Raw genomic sequence first — 26,403 nt, forward strand, 5'->3', positions numbered from 1 at the left:
CAATATCACCGAAAAAGGAAAAGTCTCCAGATGTCTTTATGCCGGATGCCGGTCTGTGTCCATACCTAAAGAAGAGCTGCCAAAAGAATGGGAAAGGAATCCTTTAGTAAACATAAATATCCATTGGGGTTTTAGGTGTTAAAAAAATGATAATATGAAAGATTTTGTGATCTGTGGTTACATGATTATAATAACAACATTAAAGCCCCATTCAGATGTACAGGTTTTATCCATGAGAAACTGAGCAGAATGATATATAGGTTTGTGGGAGAAGATTCAGTATAAATTGTAATTTATTCATTAGATTTGAGAGTCCTCAGTGGTTGATACCTTTAATGGCTAACTGAAAAGATGGTAACAAATTGCAAGCTTTCCAGACTACTCAGGCTTCTTCATCAGGCAGACCTGAGACCTGAGTAGTCTGGAAAGCTTGCAATTTGTTACCTTTTAATGGCTAACGGAAAAGATGGTATCAACCACTGAGGACTCTCAAATCTAAATACTCTTCTATCTACTGGCTAAAACGGTACAAAGATAGATGTTTTTCCTGTATCAATTTATTCAGTGGAATCCTGCTGTTTGTACAGATGAGTCCAGTGGGCGGTCCTACTAGTGATTGACAGCTATCTTTGCCTGCATGGTCATACAGGGAACTGTCAATCACTTAGTAGGACCGCCCACTGGACTAGTGTACATACGGCAGGACTTTTCACTGCATAAAATGCCAGTTTTGCTGACTCTCTTCCCACAGATATGTCTATCAGTCTGATCAACTTCTCTGCTCTACAACACCCCCTACAGATCTTATACCATTTCAGCATGACAGGTTCCTTTAATCACCTGCAGATGACATAAGTAGCCATGTTCTGTGTGGCTTACGGAGGGGCTTGATTGCTTGTCAGCTTCAAACAGGTTTCATTTCTTCTGATTCGTTGTAGCCGAGTTCTAAACTGTATTAAGAAATTCATTTCTCTGTTTATTTCTGTTAGATGTCGGGGAAGCTTGGAACAAATGTGGAAAGTGTTCTTCAAGAAGTTGTCAGTAGGCTTCCACCGTGAGTACGGACTAATGCGGCTCTATCCATCTTCTCTTTATTAAAGGGAACCTGTCACCTTGTAAAATGCTATGTACCTGCAGGTATAGGGTTAATCTGCAGATAAATATTGTTACAATGCTGCCCGGCCGCCTTATTGATAGTGTAGGTACCGGGAGAAAATTAACTTCTTTCCTCCCTGCAGCCGCCGGCCTTCACTCATCGTTGTGCACGGAGCGGCTACAGTCTTGGATCACAGCACCGCTCGCTATATCAGGGGCGACGGCTGTAAACCCGGCCTGGATTTTGATTGACAGCTTGCTCTGCACAGATGCGCTGCAGAACCACTTAGAATCTGAGTGAAGGAGTAGTATGTTCACAGATAGAGAACATGGCTCATCCACGTGCAGATCTGCTCCACGTCCGATTACATATTTGTGGGAGAAACCCTAGTGGCAGCCTCATATTTCTGACATGGATCCTCTAGCGCTATTTGTGAAACTGCGGCTCCCAGCATAACTTGATGAGAGACCGTCAGCCTGCTGGGACCTGTAGTTTCACTACAGCAGGAGTGTCACAAGCTGCGGACCTCCGCTCACTCCAGCACTGGTCGGCATTTTCAGCACGTGAACGTACGCTATGCTTTCTGGAGACACAAGGGTGTAGATAATTTTATCAAACCCTTGACTGTAAGTTTGCTGAACCCTAAGTGGATTATACTGTTCCCACAGTTTCAGTTTTGGACCATTTAAGGGGAATTTAAAGGGTTCTGGCCACTGATTTTCCTTAAAGGGGATCAGTATCCCTGTATGTCTTTGTATATACTTGATAAAGACCTATAACAGGTCGAAACGTTATGTGATGGCGGAATAAACTTTGTCTTTTGGAATTCATCACTCTGCACTGAACGCGGTTTACTTACCTTTATCCCCCTTAACAGGATGTCTTATTTTTGTGTTTTAGTCCCAAGATTGAAAAGGGCAGCCCTCTTAAAGCCCTGCTGTTTGACTCCACGTTTGATCACTACAGAGGCGTCGTAGCAGCATCGCCCTGTGTGGAGGTGACGTGTGTAAAGGCAATAAAATCGTGTCTGCCCACTCTGGCAAGTGCTATGAAGTCAATGAGGTTGGCATACTGACCCCAGAGGAAGTGCCAGCCGAAAAACTAAGTTTTTTTTTAATAATTTTATTAGCCTTTCCCTCTGTCTTCACCAATCAGCCCTCTGTATTGATGATCAGATCAAAGATGTAGACAGGGATTGTCTCACGCTGCATCTCCTTCCTGATTGTATCACTGAGAAGACAGAAGCTGCCCCATCCCATTCTCCAAGAAATGCAGAACCCAATGCATCTGCTGTCCGTGATCCGCTTATTGTCAGAGGACATCATTAGGGACTGCATTTTCTCATTGCTTAAGAAATTGTTGGGGGATCCTGCTAATCCGGTTGCATGGATATATATAGTGTGACTAAGTTGTCAAGCACTTTTCCATGTGATGCTAAAATCGCTTGGAAAGCGCTTGACAACCCGCATGCGAAATCGCATGTGCAAAACGTGTGACAAACTATTGTCCCTGGCTGAAAAAAACGCATGTAAAATCCGCATGCCAGGGAGATACAGAAACGTTCAGGAAAAAGCCGGAGCATTTCTGCATCGTGGGCACATAGCCTTAGAGTGCCGCTGTGCAGGCAAAGACAACATCCCCCTCTTTCTGAGAATCAGTGGGCTTGAAGGGGTACGGCCCCCCATCAGTTGTAAAGCCATGTCATGTCATCAATCATATGAGTGTTATGTGGCAATGGCATTGTCTTGACAGCCAAGGATCCTACTGAAGGCCTCCATGTCTTCCATGATTGTACAACTATGAAGCCCGTCCCATAACTGGGATTAATATCAGATTGGTCATTTTACTCTACACTGTAGCGGTAAAGCCATTGGATGTTTTCGGTGACCTGAGCCTGCAAAGTTAAATTCTCCCGTTACATCATTTTTGGCTTCACCACATCTGTTCGTGTTAAAACTAAAAAAAATATCTTCTAGAAATCCTATCGAGTGGATGATGGAATGAAAAAGAAGAAAAAAAGATGAAGCGGCAGAATCTCTGGAGTTTATTTTGTTCACTTTGCCTCACCAAGAAAAGTAATAAAAAGAGATCAGAAAATATTTATAAAAACTACAGCTCTAACTGCAAAAAAAGCCCAGATACAACGAATCTACTGGAAAAAAGCCCAGATACAACGAATCTACTGGGAAAAAGCCCAGATACAACGAATCTACTGAAAAAAAGCCCAGATACAACGAATCTACTGGGAAAAAAGCCCAGATACAACGAATCTACTGGAAAAAAAGCCCAGATACAACGAATCTACTGGAAAAAAAGCCCAGATACAACGAATCTACTGGGAAAAAAGCCCAGATACAACGAATCTACTGAAAAAAAGCCCAGATACAACGAATCTACTGGGAAAAAGCCCAGATACAACGAATCTACTGAAAAAAAGCCCAGATACAACGAATCTACTGGGAAAAAAGCCCAGATACAACGAATCTACTGGAAAAAAAGCCCAGATACAACGAATCTACTGGAAAAAAAGCCCAGATACAACGAATCTACTGGGAAAAAAGCCCAGATACAACGAATCTACTGGAAAAAAAGCCCAGATACAACGAATCTACTGGGAAAAAGCCCAGATACAACGAATCTACTGGGAAAAAAAGCCCAGATACAACGAATCTACTGGAAAAAAGCCCAGATACAACGAATCTACTGGAAAAAAAGCCCAGATACAACGAATCTACTGGAAAAAAAGCCCAGATACAACGAATCTACTGGAAAAAAAGCCCAGATACAACGAATCTACTGGGAAAAAAGCCCAGATACAACGAATCTACTGGAAAAAAAGCCCAGATACAACGAATCTACTGGGAAAAAAGCCCAGATACAACGAATCTACTGGGAAAAAAGCCCAGATACAACGAATCTACTGGAAAAAAAAGCCCAGATACAACGAATCTACTGGGAAAAAAAGCCCAGATACAACGAATCTACTGGGAAAAAAAGCCCAGATACAACGAATCTACTGGGAAAAAAAGCCCAGATACAACGAATCTACTGGGAAAAAAGCCCAGATACAACGAATCTACTGGAAAAAAAGCCCAGATACAACGAATCTACTGGAAAAAAAGCCCAGATACAACGAATCTACTGGAAAAAAAGCCCAGATACAACGAATCTACTGGAAAAAAAGCCCAGATACAACGAATCTACTGGAAAAAAAGCCCAGATACAACGAATCTACTGGGAAAAAAGCCCAGATACAACGAATCTACTGGGAAAAAAGCCCAGATACAACGAATCTACTGGGAAAAAAAGCCCAGATACAACGAATCTACTGGGAAAAAAAGCCCAGATACAACGAATCTACTGGGAAAAAAAGCCCAGATACAACGAATCTACTGGGAAAAAAAGCCCAGATACAACGAATCTACTGGAAAAAAAGCCCAGATACAACGAATCTACTGGAAAAAAAGCCCAGATACAACGAATCTACTGGAAAAAAAGCCCAGATACAACGAATCTACTGGAAAAAAGCCCAGATACAACGAATCTACTGGAAAAAAAGCCCAGATACAACGAATCTACTGGAAAAAAAGCCCAGATACAACGAATCTACTGGAAAAAAAGCCCAGATACAACGAATCTACTGGAAAAAAAGCCCAGATACAACGAATCTACTGGAAAAAAAGCCCAGATACAACGAATCTACTGGAAAAAAAGCCCAGATACAACGAATCTACTGGAAAAAAAGCCCAGATACAACGAATCTACTGGAAAAAAAGCCCAGATACAACGAATCTACTGGAAAAAAAGCCCAGATACAACGAATCTACTGGAAAAAAAGCCCAGATACAACGAATCTACTGGGAAAAAAGCCCAGATACAACGAATCTACTGGGAAAAAAAGCCCAGATACAACGAATCTACTGGGAAAAAAGCCCAGATACAACGAATCTACTGGGAAAAAAGCCCAGATACAACGAATCTACTGGAAAAAAAGCCCAGATACAACGAATCTACTGGAAAAAAAGCCCAGATACAACGAATCTACTGGAAAAAAAGCCCAGATACAACGAATCTACTGGAAAAAAAGCCCAGATACAACGAATCTACTGGAAAAAAAGCCCAGATACAACGAATCTACTGGAAAAAAAGCCCAGATACAACGAATCTACTGGAAAAAAAGCCCAGATACAACGAATCTACTGGAAAAAAAGCCCAGATACAACGAATCTACTGGAAAAAAAGCCCAGATACAACGAATCTACTGGGAAAAAAGCCCAGATACAACGAATCTACTGGGAAAAAAGCCCAGATACAACGAATCTACTGGGAAAAAGCCCAGATACAACGAATCTACTGGAAAAAAAGCCCAGATACAACGAATCTACTGGAAAAAAGCCCAGATACAACGAATCTACTGAAAAAAAGCCCAGATACAACGAATCTACTGGGAAAAAAGCCCAGATACAACGAATCTACTGGGAAAAAAGCCCAGATACAACGAATCTACTGGGAAAAAAGCCCAGATACAACGAATCTACTGGGAAAAAAGCCCAGATACAACGAATCTACTGAAAAAAAAGCCCAGATACAACGAATCTACTGAAAAAAAAGCCCAGATACAACGAATCTACTGGAAAAAAGCCCAGATACAACGAATCTACTGGAAAAAAAGTTTTCTAGCTTTTAGAAGGCAAGGATAAAAAAAAATTGTAAAAGTGAAGATTATCCCACATGCACTTTGTCACCCAAGGATCTGCATAAACTGCAGCCGGCCCATCTCAGCACCACTTCTTTTGTTTGTGCTTTTTCCTTATTGCTTTCTGTGTCTTTTTAAAAGGGTTTTTCCATCATTTTTTTAAAGTAATTTTTTCCGATATCCAAAGCATTTAAAATTGTGTACGACCCTGTGCAGGATATAATAGAGCGACATTTTAGCACACTAGGAATATTCTTATAGTGCCACTAGATGGCGCTCTAATCCTGCATGCAGTAGTGATGCTCCTGTCTGCTGCTTTCTATGAATATACATGGATGTTTGGTGCCCAGGAGAGAGCAGAGCTGAAAGGGGAATCTGTTATTAAAGCAAATAAAATGTCAATATTGTGTTATGGAAAGTTCTGCAAATTAAAATACAATTTTGTGTTTTTATTGCCATTCAATACAAATCTGTTGTGGCCGCATGATGGTTCTCAGCTTGTTACAGTGCGATTAGCAGAGCTCTCTGATGTGGTATTTAGGCTCTGGGAAGTTATAACATATATGTTGATAGATCCAAAATAGTTTTACATCCAAAATTCAGTGCTGACTAATCTCACAGCATTTCTGACTTAAATGAATGTAACTAGATGAAACACTATTTTTGCTGCATGCAGCCACCACCAGGGGGAGCTGTTGACGTGTGATTATGTACAGCTAGTATTGGACCCACCCGCAGCAGTAGAAGTCTGTCTCCAGTGAGCGCCCTCTAGTGCCAGCTGTATATAGCTGTAGTGAACTCATGCAGTGCTGGGTCTCAGAGCCGTTGCTACCTTCTTTTATGGTAGATTTGTACCTGATATTCAATGTAGAATTTGATGAATCTGCACTAATTGTGAATATATAATACTCTCATTGTTTCGTAGATATGCTGGGCAAGTAGGTTATCTAATGGCTGGGATGAAGGACGCACAGGAAGCACAAATAGGAGACACTCTGCATTTACTGAAGCAGCCAGTGGCTCTGCCCGGCTTTAAGCCTGCGAAACCCATGGTGTTTGCAGGTGAGTTGAACCCTAATACAAATTAAATGGTCGCTGTACTTGATCTCATTCGATAGATAATGTGCAAAATCCCTTTATAAAGTTCAATTAAGTTGGAGTTACTTTTCAGGGGTTAGATAACCTAAAAGTGTCGGCCGGTAGGGTCTCCCTTCTGTCTAAGTGTAATTTGTTTCTAGCAGCAGAAACCCCCCTATATGGATTACCGGAAGTGGGGCTTGGCCTTTGTCTCTTTGCTCCTGCCTGTCAAACTGTATATGCAGGCTTAACAGAGATTCAGTCTTTCAGTTAATTGCAGGCATCTCATTAAGCAATGGCGGAAGCAATACGTGCTGAGTAATGAGAGAAGGGATGTCCCAGGACCTATAGTGCTGACAGAATGCTGATAAAGAGCAATCGTCCACTCCAAAAGAGTGGATGGCAAGTTACAGAGCATGTGTATTGGTACTGTTCCAGGACATACTGTTTTATCTACAGTCCATTTAGAATCAAAACTCTGTTCTACATAATATTGTACATGGAAGAGAGTATTATGCCAATGTAACTACAACTCGCATCGAAGTCAAAATCTCGGCAGAATTACACCTATAGCCCCCTCAGACTATGCAAAACACCAATTGAGCTTTAACAACTTCAGCTCAAGTGCTCAAAAACTGTGTAACGGGGTCAGAAAGCTATTGTACAGTATACAGTATATATTTTATTAGCGTAATATTAAAACCTGTATTACAAGAGCACTTAGTTCAAGATTCAGCCTCCAGATGGCGTGACATCAGAGATTAGACCCATCTGCAAGAGCGTCCTCAACAATGAATATATAGTCAATCACAGGGACTAGACGTGTAATGTATCAGTACAACAGTATAACGAGTGTTGTGTAGAGATGAGCGAACCCGAACTGTAAAGTTTGGGGTTCATACCGGACACCTAGTGTCCAATGCTGAACTCCGAACACTGGCAAGTCCGTTTTAAGAGTGAGAGACCTCCTAGCCCTTACTACAACCATTTTACAGCATCAAAGTTTGTGTCTGCATTGACTTCTATGGGGTTTGGGTTCAAGTTCTGGTACCCGAACCAAACTTTGGACTAAAGTTTGGTCGAAACCGAACATCCACGGGGTTCGCTCATCCCTAGTGTAGTGTAAATTCTACGTATTTTGCGCCTGAGTACCAGTAATGAGGAGATCCTTACCCATTATGTGCCTGCCACTCTCCTAAACACACGTTTCACTTTTTTAGCTTCTTCAGAGGGACACAGAGTATACCAAACACTGCCCCCCCAGGCACCAGATGTAACCCACTGTATCAATTCCTTTAAGGCTAAAGTTACAGCTATAGATTAGATTGACCTTGACAATTCAAGTGCTTTCTTGTGGGAAGTATGTGCACCCCCCGATCATTTCAGTGGACAGCGACCATTCCCAGCCACCTCTATTGAGAATCCATGACCGGCACAGGCGCTGTACCCTCGCCTGTCACACTTTAGTAATCCTACTAATTCCTTGTAACAGCCAGGAACGCCTCCATGATTGGATTAGGAACGGTGATCACAGAGTAGATAAATGCCAGAGAACCTTTATTCTGCTGCCGCATTTTTCGTCCCATTAGTCTCGGCCTATTTTACAGAAGCCGAGATAATTGAGGAGAGATGTAAGGAAGGAACCTCCCGATCCTCCAGGACTAGTCAGCTCAGAGCCGTGACGTGTGGACAAGGTTTTTCTACATTGTCGGGAATTTAGGGAGCGCTGCAGCAAGGGGGTTGGTAATGACACGCCACCGTGACACATAATGCATGGACTGTCTCCTCTCATTTGTTCTTTGAAGCTTGTTTTTCTCGTGAGTGATGCTCGGCGCATGAGAAAAGCCCAAACAATTAACATCAAATGGGTTTTCTGCGATTTGTAAAAAATATATAGCAGAGAGATGGGAATCTAGGAATGATTACATATGGAATAAAAAAATAAAAGAAAAGACCTTCTCAAACTCTGCCCTTTCAGAATCGCGGCTCTCACGGTCCCTGCTCACTTTTGGCAGTGACCAAATCCAGTATATCATTCATGTGGACACTTAAAGTGAATCCATCATTTTAATTTTTATTTCATAAATCAATAGTTTACGTGAAAATAGGAAACTTTGGAATATATCTTATCAAAGAAATTTGCTTCTTTATTTACTAAAATTGATCAGTCATCATCAAGTCTCAATTCTGAGGTAAAAATTTGTATTCAGTGAAGACAGACTTTCCCATCACTGAGATAGGAGATGGCAGCTGCTACTGATAAGGGGGAGGAGCTGTCTCAAGCTCCTCCCTCTTCCTGCCCACATAGAATTGTATCCATAGCAGCTGCCATCTCCTATCTCAGTAATGGGAAAGTGTCTTCACTGAATACAGATTTTACCTCAGAATTTCATAGTGAATGATAAATTTTGGCAGAGAATGAAGAAAATGTCTTTCATAAGATATATTACAAAGTTGTTTAATTTCATGTGTACTCTTGATTTATGAAATAACAATTAAAAGAGGGTTACTCTTTAAGATAATCGGAAGCCTTAAAGGTCATGTGCTGGAGATGTCGGCTTCACTGCTGAGGTCAATACTAGTGTTGAGCGAGTATGTTCTATTAACCCTTTCACCGAGTATGCTCGGGCCGAGCTCCGAGTATTTATAGCTGCTCGGTGATATGGTTGAATCGCTCCCTTGTGCATGATTTGCAACTGTTTGACGGTTTTATTACATGAGAGGAATGTCTATTTCTTACACTTTCCTCACATGTAATAAAACTGTCAAACGATTCAACCATATCACCGAGCAGCTATAAATACTCGGAGCTCGGCCCGAGCATACTCGGACAGAACATACTCGCTCAACACTAGTCAGTACCTTAGTCACATGAATGATGTACGGAAAGCCTGCAGGAAGTAAGCGGAGACCAGTGCGGACTACCGGAGCAATAGTGATGGAGCCATGGGGGGAACAAAGAGGTGAGAATAGGGATTTTGAATTGAACCCATTCCCTGCTGCTTCCTGAGTTTTTGGAAAACCATTTTAAGATATGTGCACACGGCGTCTCTTAGATTTCGGTACCGCCACTGAGATTTCCCAGACAAGGCCGCTTGAGGAAGACCGCAACGGTCGTTTTCCTGAGGTGTCTTCTCCGGCGGCTTTGCAGCGGCTTTCACTTTACACTGGTAACTATAGAGAGCAGGCGGCTTCCTAGCGGAAGACACTCAAAGAATGAACCTGTTCCTTATTTTAACCACTTCAGTTTCCGAATCCTAAAGTGGTTAAAAGACATAAGACAGAAGATGTGCACAGCAATGTCGCTTTGACATTGCTGTGCATTATGTTCATATTATGGGGCACTTTATCTGGCAGATTCCAGGCTGAAAAAGCAGCCTGGAAGGAATCCACTTGAAAAAGATGCCATGTGCGCACACCCTTGGGGTAAGTTCACACACAGTATTTTAATGTGGATTGTTTTATGCACATTTATTGAGTGGCCATACCCACTCCCAGTTGAGTTCTGACCACCGTTCAAAAACTTGGCAAAGTGTTCCCAGACGGGCAAAAAAAAAAACCACAAAATTTTAAGCAATTTTACACTAGAAAACGGACGTAAACTGCTGGATGAATCGGCCCCTTCGTTTTCTGAAGCAGTCAAAAAACTCAGTGTGAACATACCCTAAATGTGGTTTTTGGAGCAGAATCCACTTCAGAATATTGTGTGAACATACCCTAATGGTTTCTTTTAACTTTCTGTTCCAGGAATGTTTCCAGTTGACCAATACGAATACAGCAATATGAAGAGTGCGCTGGAAAAGCTGACCTTGAACGATTCAAGTGTCTGTTAGTCGGGACAGCAGTGCAGCTCTGGGTGCTGGCTGGAGGTGCGTCTTCTACTGCCATTATCTGAATTATTTTATATCACTATATATTTTATTTCAGTCATTTCCTATACTGATGATGAAAATATACCGTGCGGGCATTAATGTGTCCTACAGTGATCATAAGGGCACAGTTATCACCTACGGACCGATTAATTGAGCATTAGATAGACATTTCAATAACTTTAATTTCTGAAAAGGGGTCATTTGTGCAAGTTTAATTATTGATATAGTGTGTAAGGCTGAAAAAAAACGTCTTCAGCTCAGAAAATTCTTTTGTAACAATGATCAGGAGGAAAGCAAAAACACATTGCAAGGTAAAGTCCAATTTTTGGCAGAGCAAACCACTGGGTCAACAATTCATCTTGGTAATGTGTTAACCACTTGTATATTACACTCACGAATGGTATCTAGTCCCCTAGTGAATTCAGCAGAGAGTTGCACAGTCTCACGCTCTTACAGTAAAGAATCCTGGTCTTGGTCCTTTTGTTATAGATACGGTACTGAATATATTACAGTATGTCACTCCTTAGCATTTTTTTTTAACTAATAATTTAATCATAATAACTAATAATTTTAACTAATTAATTGTATTACTCTTTCCTTGTATTGCAGTCCACCTATTCCATCTTTGCTTTAATCTCCCACCTTGAACTTGCTAGACCTCGGCTTTGCCTTTCTTGCACACTGGTGGCCAAATCTGTGCACCATGTTCCATATGGAGTCTGACTAGTGAAAATGTATTTTTCATTGTTAAATCACATTTGTCCCTTCTCGGCCCAAACCTCCAGCTTATCCAGATATGTTTGTGACATATTATCCTGCATTTCCATAGCCAGGATTGTCACCGGTACAGTATTGTGTAGATCTGAATCCTCATATCCTCATCAATACACATGTACATGTACACGTGAGCCTGCTGGACTTCCCATAGAGAAGTCAGAAATGGTTTATTACCACCTCTGCCTTCCTGATTGTTTCCTAAACGAGTGCTGTGCATATAGTTTAGGAAACAATGGCGGTGATCATGTGAGTACCGGTTGCTGGCAGCATGCGGTGCTAGGTTAGCCCCAGATTGACTCAGCAGTTTGCAGGAAGTTGAATTTTGTCATGTTTTGTTATTACCAAATTTCCCTGTAACTGGGCCTGGCATATAAGCCCCAGTTACAGGGGAATTCAGTACTGACAAAATGGAGGCAAACGTTATTTGGATGATTGAACCAGAGACCTTTTTAGAGATCTTAAAATCCCATGTACGGAAAAAAAAATATGCCTGGTGATGATCAGAAATGATCTGGTCTTGAACTGGTTTGTAGTTCAGTCTACGACCTGCCTTGTGTATAGTAGGCAGTGCAAATAGCGTGGTGTTTCTCTATTATGATGGACACCGCGTTACTGGTATTTTCCAGACCAATTTCTATTAGAGTGGTGGATACCTATCAAGCACTAAGTAGTTGCCCATTTTATTGACACCTTCGGTATACTTGCCTCTCTATAAATTATAACTAATGTTCATGTCCTGCACAGGTTGGGCTTCCTGGGGCTTTTACACATGGAGGTGTTTAACCAGAGACTGGAGCAGGAATACAATGCATCTGTCATAATGACATCCTCTACAGTCCCATAGAAGGCTGTGTTGTCCTCTCCAAAGCTGATTAAGGTACTTTCTGTCTATGGCTTCCATGAAGCAGTAATGCCTTATACGTAACCACTCTGCGCTGTATTGTGGGCCTCTCTGATTTGTTGTGCCATACCCCAAAACTAACTATCAGGGTGTTTCATTATTTCTGGGGGAAACAAAATCAGTAAAATTGGACTTTGATGTTGAGATGTTGACATTTTTTGTTCAGTATTTGCAGTTGAAGTGGTTTTCTGCTACTGTAACATTAATGACCTAATTCCAGCACTGGTCATCAATGTCAGATCGGTGGAAGTCCCAACAACTGGCATCACCAACAATCTTCTGTGTGCAGCGGTGGCCAGATGGTGTTCGGCGCGGATCCACACCACTCTAGCACGCTGGTCACTGGTCACTGCCGGGTTCTGCAGATCAGCTCCAATTGTATGATCCCATCTAATTTTCCACATTATTTCTTTAGGAATATGGAGAATCGGAGATTACTATTGTAAATCCATCTGAATTTCCTGACAAATCTGTAGTAAAGGAATATCTTGAACCTATGATTTTGGGCACAATTATCTCACCAGATGACTATCTTGGAAAGATCATGTCGCTGTGTCAGGTCAGTGACCATTGGATCACAAAATTTGAGGTGATGACATTGGGAAATTATATCATAAACATTAATTTTGCAAACACATTATATATGTTATCTTAAATTCTCCATATGTTAAAGGGGTTGTCAAAGACTTAGATATTGATGACTTATCTTTTGGATGGGTGGAGGTCCGCAGCCGCTCCCCCGGCAGCTGGGTGTACACAGTATACGGAGGTGGAAGACCTGAGCTCTGTACACTGTGTAGAGACTGTTATCAGGTTCTGCAGCTCTGCTCTTATTTACTTCAATGGGAGCTGAGCTGTAGTACCTGAGAATGGCCACTATGTGGTATCCTGACTCCATACACTGTTCACTTTTGGGTGCCATGTGAGCTGCAAACAGTGGATCACCGAGTGTAAGAAGCCCCCTGATCTATCAAAGTCCTAGATAACCCCGTATAATACAAGGACGGCAGATTATAGGAAATGTCACCCTATTTTGGGGTAGATGTAGCAAAACTAATGTAAGAGCCAAGTGGAGCAGAGACACGTAGCAGGCAATTTGGTTTCAACCACGGCAAGGTGACCTCCGCATGATGGGTAACTATTTTCCTAAACATGCCTCTCTTTGGCTATAAGCCTACAATTTTAAGTGGACAGTTAGAAAGCAACACTAATTAAAAGCACCCTTGGGTTGATGGGTGGAGTGCAGAGTCAGAAAAGGAGGCAGTCAAAACCTCCATGGTAAACTGCAAGAAAACAAAAAACCTGACCACCACCTCTTGGCCCTTACAGAGTGCTGCTGTTCTTTCTTATTTTATGTTATGCAGTCATTGCAGCGTGCACCTGTTCACACTATATGGAGGTTGTTAGGGATCCGGGTGGTGGAACCTCTGTGCTGCGGTGCAAGGAGGGACCAGAGGGACGTAACTAGGTATCAACTTGGACTGACCAAGGTCGCATGGCGGCTCAATCGACTCCGTGAACCAGGATAGGACCGAGCAGAGGGACCAGGTGCTACTCTGGGCCAGTCCTTGTATGAGAGCAGGTGACTCCCACGGGTCAGAAGGCAGGGACTGACCGGTACAGCAGATGGGCACGGCAGGCAAACTGACTGGTGATACGGGTAGACGGACTGGCGGACACCACAGGTAACTGGCAGGAGCATCCAGATAGGCTGGCTGGTAGGCACGGCAGGTAACTGGTACGTTCTCCGGGTAGGCAGGCAAGCCTGGCCCATAGACAGACTGGCGGGTTTGGACCGTAGGCAGACCGTCGGGCTGGAGAGTGTACTTGGCTGGCGGACTGGACTGGTAGTCAGGCTAGCGGACTGGACTGGTAGTCAGGCTGGCGGACTGGACTGGTAGTCAGGCTGGCGGACTGGACTGGTAGTCAGGCTGGCGGACTGGACTGGTAGTCAGGCTACCAGCGGGACCTGAGGGCTGAAGCAGAGTTTAGAACACAGAGCTACAACCTTGCACAGGCACCTCCATTTTGGAGGAGGTTCCTTTTATATGATAAGACCTCCGGCCATTGGCCGGGGACTCCTTAGGACGGCGCGTGCGGCCCCTTTAAGAGGGAGCGCGCGCGCGCCTTAAGCACAGTGCCCGGGAAGCTGCACGCGCCGGCAGCAGCAGCTGGAGAGCCGGAAGACGCCTGGCCGGGAGCGCGGCGGTAAGGGGGACGGCGTCTCTGCCTATCAGGGGGCAGAGACACCAATGCTACAGAGGTTCTGGACAGGTTTCTGTTTTCTTGCCTCTCCCACATAGATCTTGCCCTGGTGCCGGACTCTGCCTTTGCTGCAGTCATTTTCTATTATTACCTCTGTCACTCCATCCCAGATCTTACTCCTCTCCCTGTTCCCCTCTTGGGAGGGTCCATTTCCAAGGCCACTGTGACATATAAATCCATCTTGTGTCTCTCTCCTTCTCCTTTTTTTTATTTTAAAATAACAATGAGGACCGTATAATACAACAGGTATGGGATACTTTTGAAGCATTTGCTCCTGATATCCTGGCTCCTGCTGTGAGGGATGAGAAGATGACTGAGGTATCACAGGAGCTCCAGTACCTGTGGAGCATAAGTCCCAGTGGCCGGCAGCCTTACTTGTTACACTCCCTCTGCTTAGAGATGATGAGCAACATGGTCCTTTTATGTATGACAGGAATACTAAATGGGGACAAATGTGGTAAACTACTTACCTATATGGCAAATCATTACTGTGACCCCATGGTAATCAGGGCACTTAGGGGCGAGGAGAGGAGAACTAGAGGGGACCCTAAACATGTTCTGTCGGAGTTTGATCATTTTTACCAATCTTTATTCCTCATACAGGCCTGTTTATTACTTCAGTTTGATGTAAAAATTCTAGATAAAGTATTGGAAATTCCTCTGCGTTCATATATTTGGCAAATTATTCATTGTGACCAAACTGATATTGTGCCAGGAAAGTCGACAACCCTCAACCTCCAGCGTTTTTATTTATTTTTCTCTAAGGAGGACACGTTATGGTCTCACTTGATGCCAATAAAGCCTTCAGCTCTATTGAATGGTCTGTTCTTTGGGCGACCAAGCGTTGGATGGGCTTTCGGCCAGTGATTACTAAATGGGAGAAGCTCCTATACGCGGACACTGTGGTGCGTATATGCTTCCCCCTGATCCAGGGCGCGCAGCAGGGATGTCCGCTGTCCCCAATGCTGTATGTGACTGTAGTGGAGCCACTGGCCGCCCTTATCCGCTCCACCCCAGAGATTCAGGGGTTTATCCAGGCCCCAACACACAGCAAACTTAGTCTCTACGCAGACAGCACTTTCCTGTACCTGCAAGGTGCTAACGTGTCAGTACCAGCAGCGCTGAATGTGATTGATGAGTGCGGCCTCTTCTCAGGTCTAAAAATCAACTGGGATAAGTCTTTTGTCTTCCTGTAGACCTGAAAGTCACCTCCAGACAAGCCTCCCTCCTATCTTTAATATGGGTTTCAAAGTTCTCTTATCTAGGAGTCCAAGTATCTACATATTTAGGTGAATTCGCTACACAGCTTCGCTCTTTTGTTGATTATAAAAGCTAAGGTAAGGAGATAAGAGAAGTTACTCCTGTCGGTCGCGGCTCACATCAGGTTATATCCCCAATATATGTGAACTTCAATACCTTCAATAAGCGTAACTCCATCTTTTCCTCATTCATTTTGCAGGGTCACAGAACTGGGATCCATCGCCCGCTCCTGTAATATGCTCGGGTGAGGGGGTGGCTTTATCGGACCTTAGACTGTATTATTGGGCGTATTATTATCCTTTTGCGCATTATTGGTTTGTTCAGCTTTCCTGTATATGTAGGTGGAACAGGGATGACTTCCTGAGAGCCCTTGTGGCCATTGTTTGACCCTATGACTCAGAGATTAAACACCCTTTGCACATACTTTTTTGCTCCTCCAAGAGCATACATGGAAAGCTCTGGCCCGCAGGGTGATTTATATTTGGCTTGCGGCACCAGAACCGCCACCCCTATGTGGGGCCCATTACCCTGTATGGAGGACTATGTGGGGCACATTATACTGTATACTGATTGGCTCACGACTTTGTCCAAGTTTTTCATTTTGGCCCTCTGTGTGTTTGACATCCCTGTTCTAGAGGGCCCCTTCAATACATAACTGATTTTCATGCAGGCTATATCAATCTAGACCATGGTATGGAAACTTTTCTGGGCTCCTTTTTCTCACAATCATACCCCTCTCTGGCATAGCAGCACTCTTATTGAATTATTAGATTTGGAGTGAGGGCATTTATGGGAAAGGGCAGGCTCGGTTTACCTGGGTCCGGTCTATGTGGCTGGTGACCCATTTCATGTTCTGAAGTGAAATCTTCTTTACCCTTCCATTTCCTACAGCTTAGACAAACTAATTCCTAGCTATTCCGAGAGAGCGGCTCAACTCTGTATCCTACATTGCACATATTACACCACAGCCAGGATGAGTAGGGTCCAGCCCCAGTTCCTGGATGTATGCCTCATGTGCCGCAAGGGCCGGGGGACGTTCCTCCACCTTCTGTGACACTGTCCAGAGACTTGGGCTTACTGGCCAAGTTGGTTAGATTCCTACATGACAGTATGGAGAAGCCTGTCGCAGAGGACCCTGTAACCTGCCTTTTGGTTCTGGGTCACTCCTAACTGCCTGCACTCTTTTGGGGCTGGTGGAAGGGTGAGAGTGTCGATCCTCATATCTGGTGGCAGAGTTTGTGGTATGGTGGAGTGTTCGGCATTTTTTCCCTTCTTACTGTTCCTGGGTCTCACCCCCGGCCCATTCTCTGTTTCCGGGCCCCCAGTGGGAGCAGTTTATTTTTATTTTTTTATTATTAAAATTGTTTGATCCCAGGCCTTCATAATGTACAATCTCATGGCAGTGCACTTGGTATACGTAATATTTTCTTTGCGCATCGTCCCTCCTAGTTGTACACTGCATGTTCGGTTGACTTGTTCTTTTGCTGTACTGTAGTATGTACTTCATTCTGTATTTTCTTAATGACATTGCCTGTATCGTTGTTGTCCGGCTGCAGAATGATTTTGGCACCAGTCAGACACCTCCGTAATGGTACTGAATGGTGGATAAGAATCTGCCTGTATTTCTCAACATCGAGGACACCAAGAAATGGGCAACGTTAAGTGCTGTAGATGCAATGGTCAAGCAAGGAAACGTAGTGCAGCAGATGAAAGATATATCAGGATTCCTTCCCTTCAGTGTTGGAATATGTCCAGCAGTGTCATCAGCTCTAAGCTCAGTTTGTTTGTTTAGTTAAATCTCCATTTATTATGCCATACCTCTGTCTTTTTTTTGTGCATATATTTGTGTTTCTTCAGATATTTTGTTATACCATGCCTGAGGAAGAGACCTAAGAAGCTTGCTTTGTAACATTGATTATTTTATTATTTTTGTTAGCCATTAAAAGGTATCATAACTATAAGATTATCTTGTTTTTTCCTACTGAGAGCAATCTTTTTTTTTTTTTTTAATTAGCTAACAAGTAGAGATGAGCGAACATTTCAATGTTCGGTTCGGAAATGTTCATAGAATATTTAGACATTCGCCGAACATTTCCGAACACCATACTGCTCAATGGGGGGGGATGGGACAAAAAAAAAAAAGCATATGCAACACCTTCACTCTGGCCCAAAAGCTGTCAAAACACATCAAATTAAGGGTGTAGACACCAGGAAAGTGGGTCAATTGATGCCAGAGTGCAAATACTATATTTATTATTACTATTGCAGTGACATTTATTCCGTGGTGCTTTGCATGTGAAAAGGGGTCACCGACTGGTACAAGAGGAGAGAGGACCCTGCCTGCGAGGGCGCACAAACAATCTGCAAGGGATGGTTGAGGATACAGTAGGTCAGGGTACAGCTGGTTGTGCAAAAGTACGCTGGAGTGAGGGTTACCACATATTGTACGCTTGTCAGAAGAAGTGGATCTTCAGCTTCCTTTTCAAGGTTTCCATGGTAGGCGACAGTCTGATGTGTTGGAGTACAGCTTTATCACAGTAGGGGAGATGCATGGAGCAAATCTGCTGAGAGCCTAAATCACGGCAAGCTTCCAAGAGCTCACAACTGAGCAGATAAACCCCTGCACCGATTAATATGAAGGCGAAAGGCTTCTAATGACTGCAGGAGTGGGAGGAATCAGACGCTTCTGGCTCCTCTCTGTGACGGTAAACCCATAACACCTTGCAAGCTTCAACACAATGGTCAAAAGGTAGACAGCAGTGGTGGTCGGTCTCCTACACAACGAGCTAACTCCATGATGATAGAGGACAACATCTGCAAGTAGTTTGTATGTTCTCCCCGTGTTTGTGGGGGTTTCCTTCAGGTTCTCCGGTTACCTCCTCAGTAAAAAATCAGCCATACAGCAGTGTTCACAGTTCAAAAAATTAGGGACTGACACGACCATTTGCGTGGCCAACAGTTTGGAGATGGTGGAGTTCGACCTCTTAGCTTTGTCATGTGTGGGAGGAAACAATCTTTTACGTGACCACAAATGCAGCACTGAGGGCTGGCTGTGGTGCTGATAGAGGGCCGAGTATGGTGAAACGGACAAACTGCTGGACCGTGAGTGAGGTGCAAGTACAGATGTAACGGTGGATTGAGAAATGTGGTGTGCTCAGTGAAACAAACACAGCAGGCATGTCTGCTTGTGATACAGCTGACAGGCTCTCTTTCAGCCTGACTGGAGCGGGTACAGAACTAGAAGTTCTGCGGTGGGAGACCTGCGTGACAATACTTGGCACGGTAACAGAGGAGGAGGAGGAAGAAGCAGCTGATGCGGTTGATGGGGCAGCTGATGGTTGTTGAGGTCCGCATTTTAGCGCGGTAAGATTACCAGCGTAACACATGTGTGCATATGTGAAGGTTCATGCATGTAGTAGTCAAATTATTAGCACTTTTTCCCTCTACCGAGTTTTTTATCGCAAACTTTGCAGATAACGCGATCTGGCTCATCCTTTGCGGTCTCAAAAAAAAAAAAAGCCCAGACTAGGCAACCTTTGCCGCCCCTGCGAGCTGCAGACCAGCGACTGCTGCCGGTCACTGCCACAGTTGTTGCAAAGGATGCAGTGCTCCTCGTGTTTGCATTACTTTGTGTCTGCGCCATAGGACGCAACGTAACCTTCTCGTCTTCCTCCTCCATCTCCTCGGATGAGCTACTCAGCTGCGTGCCTCTGGGTTCACACCAAGTTGGATGGACAACCTCATCATCCCATGTGCTATCCTATTCCTCACCTTCAGAGTCACCCTCCTCCTCTTCTTGCCCCGACCGTACAGTACAGTTGAGGGTCACGGAACTACTCTTACTCAACTCCCCCCCCCCCCCCTGTATGGAGAACAATATCTGTCCCAAACAATTTTAAGCGGAGATGTAGCCTGCTTTATATACCAATTTTGAGTTTATCAGGTCTGTGTACCCCTTTTGTGGAGAACAATATCTGCACCAAAAAATTAATTTCACTAGAGTTGAACTATTGTAAAGAAGACCAAAACCTCTTCGAATACAGCCAACCCAGCACATCGAGTTCCAATCAGGAGTGTTCACATTTGACAAATGTCTCACCGGTGTGCAGCGCTGACAGGCTGCATGACAAAGAGAGCTGCTGCTCTCTATGCCATGCAGCCGATCAGGCTGTAAAAAGTGAAACTCCCATAGTGGGACAATGTGTAAAAGTTAAAAAAAAAGTAGAAAAGTGAAAAAAAAACATTTTTTTTTAAATTGTAAAAATATAAAAAAAGAAAAAAATAATCCCCAAAAAATAAAAATATATTGAACCCATAATATTTATTTATTATGAAAAAAAAAATAAACCAATAAAAGTACACATATTTGGCATCGCCGCGACCGGACCTATAAAACTGTCCCACTAGTTAACCCCTTTAGTGAACACAGTAAAAAAAAAAAAAAAAATGCTTTATCATCATACCACCAAACAAAAATGGAATAAGACGCGATCAAAAAGACAAATGTAAATAAAAATAGTACAGCTAAAAAAGTCATCTTGTCCCGCAAAAAAACAAGCCACCACACAGCAACATTGTCCAAAAAAAAAAAAAGTTATAGCTCTCAGAATAAAGCGACACAAAAAAATATTTTTTCTAGAAAATCGTTTTTATTGTGTAAAAGCGGCAAAACATAAAAAAAACTATATAAAAATTGCACTGACCTGAAGAATAACGCTGCATTATCAATTTTACCACACGTGGAATGGCATAAAAAAAAACGCAAAAAAACAATTCCTGAATTGTTGCTTTTTGTTTATTCTGCCTCCCAAAAATCAGTCTTTGCAAAATAAGCGTCTTTTAGTGTGTGACCGCTGTCAGTCATAAAAACCCAATATGAATCTGGTATTGCTGTAATCACACCGACCCGAAGAATAAAGTAGTCTAATCACTTATACCGCACGAGGAATGGTGTAAAAAAATAAACTCTAGGGTTACGGATGTGCTAGGGTTAGGGTTGGGGTTGTATTAGGGTTGGGGCTATGGTTTTTTTTTTTTCAAAAGTAAAGAAAAAAAAAAAGATAATATGGCGACCAGTGTTGAGCGCAAGTGCTCTCTACTTGAGTTTGCATCGGGTACTCGGGTATGCACTGAGTATCGCGGGTGCTCGAGTGACATGCTTGAATCTCCGCCCCATATGCTTCGTGGCCAAAAAAAAACATTGTTGGGATTGCCTGCCATGCACGAGCGATCCCCGCATGTTTTTTTTGGGTGTCTAACAACCGTGAAACATGCGGGGCGGGGACTCGAGCATGTCATTCGAGCACCCGCGATACTTGGTGCATACCCGAGTACTCGATGCAAACTCAAGTAGCGAGCACTTGCGCTCAAGACTAATGACAACTTATTTAATATGTTGACCTAATGTTATCAAATTCTGTCGTACCTTTGGGTTCAAAATGTACACCATACCCCTTGATAAAACTCTTGAGGGGTCTAGTTTCCGAAATGGTGTCACTTGTGGGGGGTTTCCACTGTTTAGGCGTATCAGGGGCTCTCCAAACGCAACATGGCGTCCGTTAATTATTCAAGCAAATTTTACATTCAAAAAGTCAAATGGCGCTCCTTCCCTTCTGAGCCATGCTGTGCGCCCAGCATTTTTTCCCCACGTATGGGGTATCTGCGTACTCAGGGGAAATTGCACAACAAATTTTGGGGTCCATTTTTTCCTGTTACCCCTGCAAAAATAAAAAAATTGGGGTCTAAAATAACATTTTTGTGAAAAAAGTTAAATGTTCATTTTTTTCTTCCCCATTCCAAAAATTCCTGTGAAGCACGTGAAGGGTTAATAAACTTTTTGAATGTGGTTTTGAGCACCTTGAGGGGTGCAGCTTTTAGAATGGTGTCATTTTTGGGTATTTTCTGTCATAAAGGCCCCTCAAAGTCACTTCAAATGTGATGTGGTCCCTAAAAAAAAAGGTTTTGTAAATTTTGTTGGAAAAATTAGAAATCGCTGATCAACTTTTAACCCTTATAGCGCACTAATAAAAAAAATTTTGGTTCCAAAATTGTGCTGATGTAAATTAGACATATGGGAAATGTTATTTATTAACTATTTTGTGTGACATATCTCTCTGATTTAACGGAATAAAAATTAAAATTTTGAAAATTGTGAAATTTTCAAACTTTTCGGCAAATTTCCAATTTTTTCACAAATAAACGCAAGTGATATTGAAGAAATTTTACCACTATCATGAAGTACAATATGTCACGAAAAAACAATCTCATAATCAGCGTTTCAGAGTAATTACCTCCTAAAGTGACAGTGGTCAGAATTGTAAACATTGGCCTGGTCATTAACGTGCAAACCACCCTGGGGGGTAAAGGGGTTAATAATAGCCATTTCAAAACTGTGCAGAAGGGTGCAGAGGTCCTTAATCTGTTCCCACTCCGTAAACGTGATATGCCCCACGTCCGTACTGCGTTGGCACAGGCTATACGACATGACATACTGCGTCAGGGCTCGTTGCTGCTGCCACAGTCGCTGCAACACGTGCAGAGTGGAATTCCACCGCGTTGGCACATCACTATCAACCTGTTAACTGTCATGGAGAAAGACCTCTGTATCAATGCAAGTCGATGACATGAGGGGTGCGAACGGTGGAAGTGAGCACACAGCCTCCGGACTTTCTGAAGCAGCTCATCCAGGCCGGGATAGTGGCGGAGAAATCGCTGTACCACCAGGTTGAGGACGTGAGCCATGCAAAGCACGTGTGTGGGTTCGCCTTGGCGTAGAGCCGCAAACAGGTTGGCACCATTATCGTACATGGCCTTCCCTGGCTCCAGGTTCAGCGGAGACAGCTATTGCTGAAACTGAGCCTGGAGAGCTGTCCACCACTCTTCAGCTGTATGACTGCGATCTTCAAGGCATATTAATTTGAAGACTGCCTGGTTGCTGTGCTGCGCAGTATGGAGGTGGTGTGAATTTGCTCTGCACTGTTGGAACGCGCGTCTCGTTAAGGCAGAGGTTGATTGCCAAGTGAAGCACAGTGGATGGTCCATGCAATTTAGCAAATGGAGTTAGGGATTTAGTCAGGATTGATGGCTAATTATCTGCCTGTATTTTTCAGCATTAAGGACTCCATCATACAATTCCATCAGGGAGGCGTCTGATTGCCTCCAACATTATTCTGCAGCAGCAAAACGACCACAAATATACAGCCAATGTCATTAAGAACTGTAAATGGCATAAAGAAGAAAAAGGAGTCCTGGAAGTGATGATCTGTCCCCACAGAGCCCTGATCTCAACATCAAGTTTGTCTGGGATTACATGAAGAGACAGAAGATTTTGTGAAAGCCTACATAGGATCTGAGGTTAGATCTCCAAGATGTTCGGAACAATCTCCCTGTCGAGTTCCTTCAAAACTGTGTAAGTGCATCCAGAAGAATTGATGCTTTGATGATGTATTGTGTTCATTCACTTTGTATTTTGTTAATTGATAAAAATAGACACTTCTACTTTTTAAACCATTTTCACTATGCAGCATTTTTCCACACCTGCCTGTCTAGTTGATTGGAGGGGTTTCGGTCCTGAGGAAAGGTCTTGGGAGCCTGCCGACAACATCGTTCTCCCCCCTGCGATTTTTGAGCAGTTTCTCCGTCGGGTTGGCCTAAAGAACAGTGGGGCGTAAGGGGGGTGCTGTCACAGCAGTAACTCACGTGCCTCCTCAGCGTCGTCCTACTCTCCATCGTCAGCGTTCGGCGTCTCCTCCCATCAGGTCGGCTCGCTGAGGTTTGCCTCTTGCCGCTCTCCTCTGCACAGCTGCAACAGCATGGTGTTTTCCATTTGGCCTTAGGGGGCGTGGCCGGTCTCTGCAGGAATTTAACCCTGCTTTGTCCTGCAGAGATCAGGAGTGGTACCTGGTGACTACCTGCGGCCGAGACTATCCTCGCCACCAGAGGCTCTAGTGAAAACCAGTTAGTTGCTTAGTCACGCCACTCCAGGGTAAGCCCGGCCCCAGGAGCAGTGGGTCCACACCCAGCCGTGTTACAGGAAGTTTCAGCAGTTTTTATTTTAAGGACATTAAGACTTTTTCTGTTGAACAACTTCCTTTGTAGAGAAGCTGTCACTTGACATAAATGTGTAATTTTTTCCGTTCTCATGAATCTGCGTCATTTTGTTTTTCTTTCCTGTGCCCCTTCGTTTCTAAGATATGGCACTTTACGCCTTGTGTAAAGTAGTCTTTTTAGCCAACTCAGAGTGGTCTTTAACCCCTTACTGGCCAGGGGCGTATTAGTACGCCCCAGGCCATCACCCCCGGTTCAGCACTGGCTCCGGCGCTGAGCCCGCACTGAACCAGGCACATGTCGGCTGATTCTTACAGCTGACATGTGGCTGCAACAGCCGTTGGTGGAATTGCGATCCACCCGCAGCTGTTAACCACTTAAATGCCGCTGTCAATCTCTGACAGCGGCATTAGCCCCACCCATCGGTGACCTGTCACGTGATCGCGGGTTACCGATGCGTGGGCATGGCAACCCGGGGTCTGCAGCAGACCCCTGTGGTTGTCATGTCTTGCTTGCTATGAGCGCCACCTAGTGGTTGGCGCTCATAGCACATGAGCATTTCTGCTACATAGAGGCAATCTGCTCATCGCCTTTCTGAAGCCGAGCCGATCAGGTAACTGCAGCTTCTGGTCTCCTGTGGAGACTATTGACGCATGCAGAAAGTGGGAAAACATGTTTTTAAAATTATTAAAAAGGTAAAACAATATATAACAGTTTAAATCGCCCCCTTTCGCCCCATTCAAAATAAAATAATAATAAAGAAAAAACACATACACATATTTGGTATTGCTGCGTTCAGAATCGCCCATTCTATCAATATAAAAAAAAGAATTAATCCGATCGGTAAACGGCGTAACGAGAAAATTCTAAACGCCAGAATTATGTTTTTTGGTCGTCACAACATTGAAATAAAATGAAATAACGGGCGATCAGCTCGACACGCAAAAAATAAGCCCTCACTTGGCCCCAGATCCCGAAAAATGGAGACTCTACGGGTCTCGGAAAATGGCGCCATTTTTAGCAAACTTTGGATTTTTTTTCACCACTTAAATAGAAAAGAACCTATACATGTTTGGTGTCTACAAACTCGTAATGACCTGGAGAATCATAATTGCAGGTCAGTTATAGCATTCAGTGAACGTGGTAAAAAAAAACAACCGTGGAATTGCATTTCTTTTGCAATTTCACCGCGCTTGGAATTTTTTCCCTGTTCTCCAGTACATGATATGGTAAAACCAGTGATGGCGTTTAAAAGTACAACTTGTCCCGCAAAAAATAAGCCCTCACATGGCAATATTGACCTAAAAATAAAAAGGCTATGGGTCTGGGAAGAAGGGGAGCAAAAAATGAAAATGCAAAACTGGAAAATGCTCCGGTCATTAAGGGGTTAAAAAGACCCCCATGTAGAGGAGTTTTGTATCACTACCACTTAGCTAAAGGGAGAAGATGAATATATAAGTAAGAGGAGTGGAGTGGCAGATGGAAAAGGGAATAAAACCAATCCCAGATCCAGAAGAACAGCGGCATTTACACCAAATAAATGTTCTAGATTTATGACAAGTGACAGATCCTATTTAATGTGATTGTTTCTGTGACATTACAGCCATTTTCTGCTATTCTAGAACTCCTTTCCATATAAATGTATTGTGGCTCTAGATGGTACCGTGTATGCTATCATTGTAATCTCCATTACTGGATAGAATTAGAGAAGAAAGACTAAGGCTCGAAGCTGTGACCAAAAATGATCAAAAGTGACTGCAGATTTTATTTGTATTTTTTTTAGGCAAAAGGAGTTAATAACAGCGATCACCTGACCGGGGTCTTACATCTTCAAGCAACTATTCCCAATCATCTGGGAATCTACAAGAAGAAATGTCTTGTTTGCAGCCACTGATTTCTCTGCCTCCATTCAGTCCACAGTTGTGGATTTGTCCGGCTGAATCTTCCATGAGGCTTTTCCTCCATCACTGACTGCGAGGATCCATCACAGAACTGCCATAGATTCAGCTTATGTGCTCAGACATCACTGGGAGCCCCCCAGCAATGTATACATGACATTGCCAGAACAGACCACCCCACTGTATCCCGAGCTGATCACTCCGTACTAGGACCCTGTAATAGAAGTGGACGGCCCCCACACACAGGGGGCAGCTGTGGACGTGGTCCTGTGCCGGCTTCATTAGGGCAAGGTCTATAGAGGATCTCATCTGTACCGAGAAGCCGGACAAGCAGTCCTGCAGCAGAAGTGACCGAACACTGCGAGGGTCAGGACCTAGGACCACCTCTTGGGAGGAGGAGGATGTTTTAATGAAGTATAAAAACTTAGGACACTATAGTCCTGATTGATCAATGCAATTATGCCAGAATTCTGGTGTAAATCACTTTGAAAAGTCACAATTTTTGTGCATTGTTG

The 26,403-nt window shown here is 43.5% G+C and overlaps 1 pseudogene; it reads left to right on the forward strand.

The window, feature by feature from the left end:
* LOC141191714 (translation factor GUF1, mitochondrial-like) overlaps window positions 1-25,629 on the forward strand; it is a 69,601-nt pseudogene extending 43,972 nt beyond the window's left edge.
* The last annotated feature ends 774 nt before the right edge of the window (window positions 25,630-26,403 follow it).

Source organism: Phyllobates terribilis, unplaced genomic scaffold, assembly GCF_046119375.1.
Source record: "Phyllobates terribilis strain yellow unplaced genomic scaffold, ASM4611937v1 Scaffold_51__1_contigs__length_9155689, whole genome shotgun sequence".
Classification (NCBI taxonomy): domain Eukaryota; kingdom Metazoa; phylum Chordata; class Amphibia; order Anura; family Dendrobatidae; genus Phyllobates; species Phyllobates terribilis.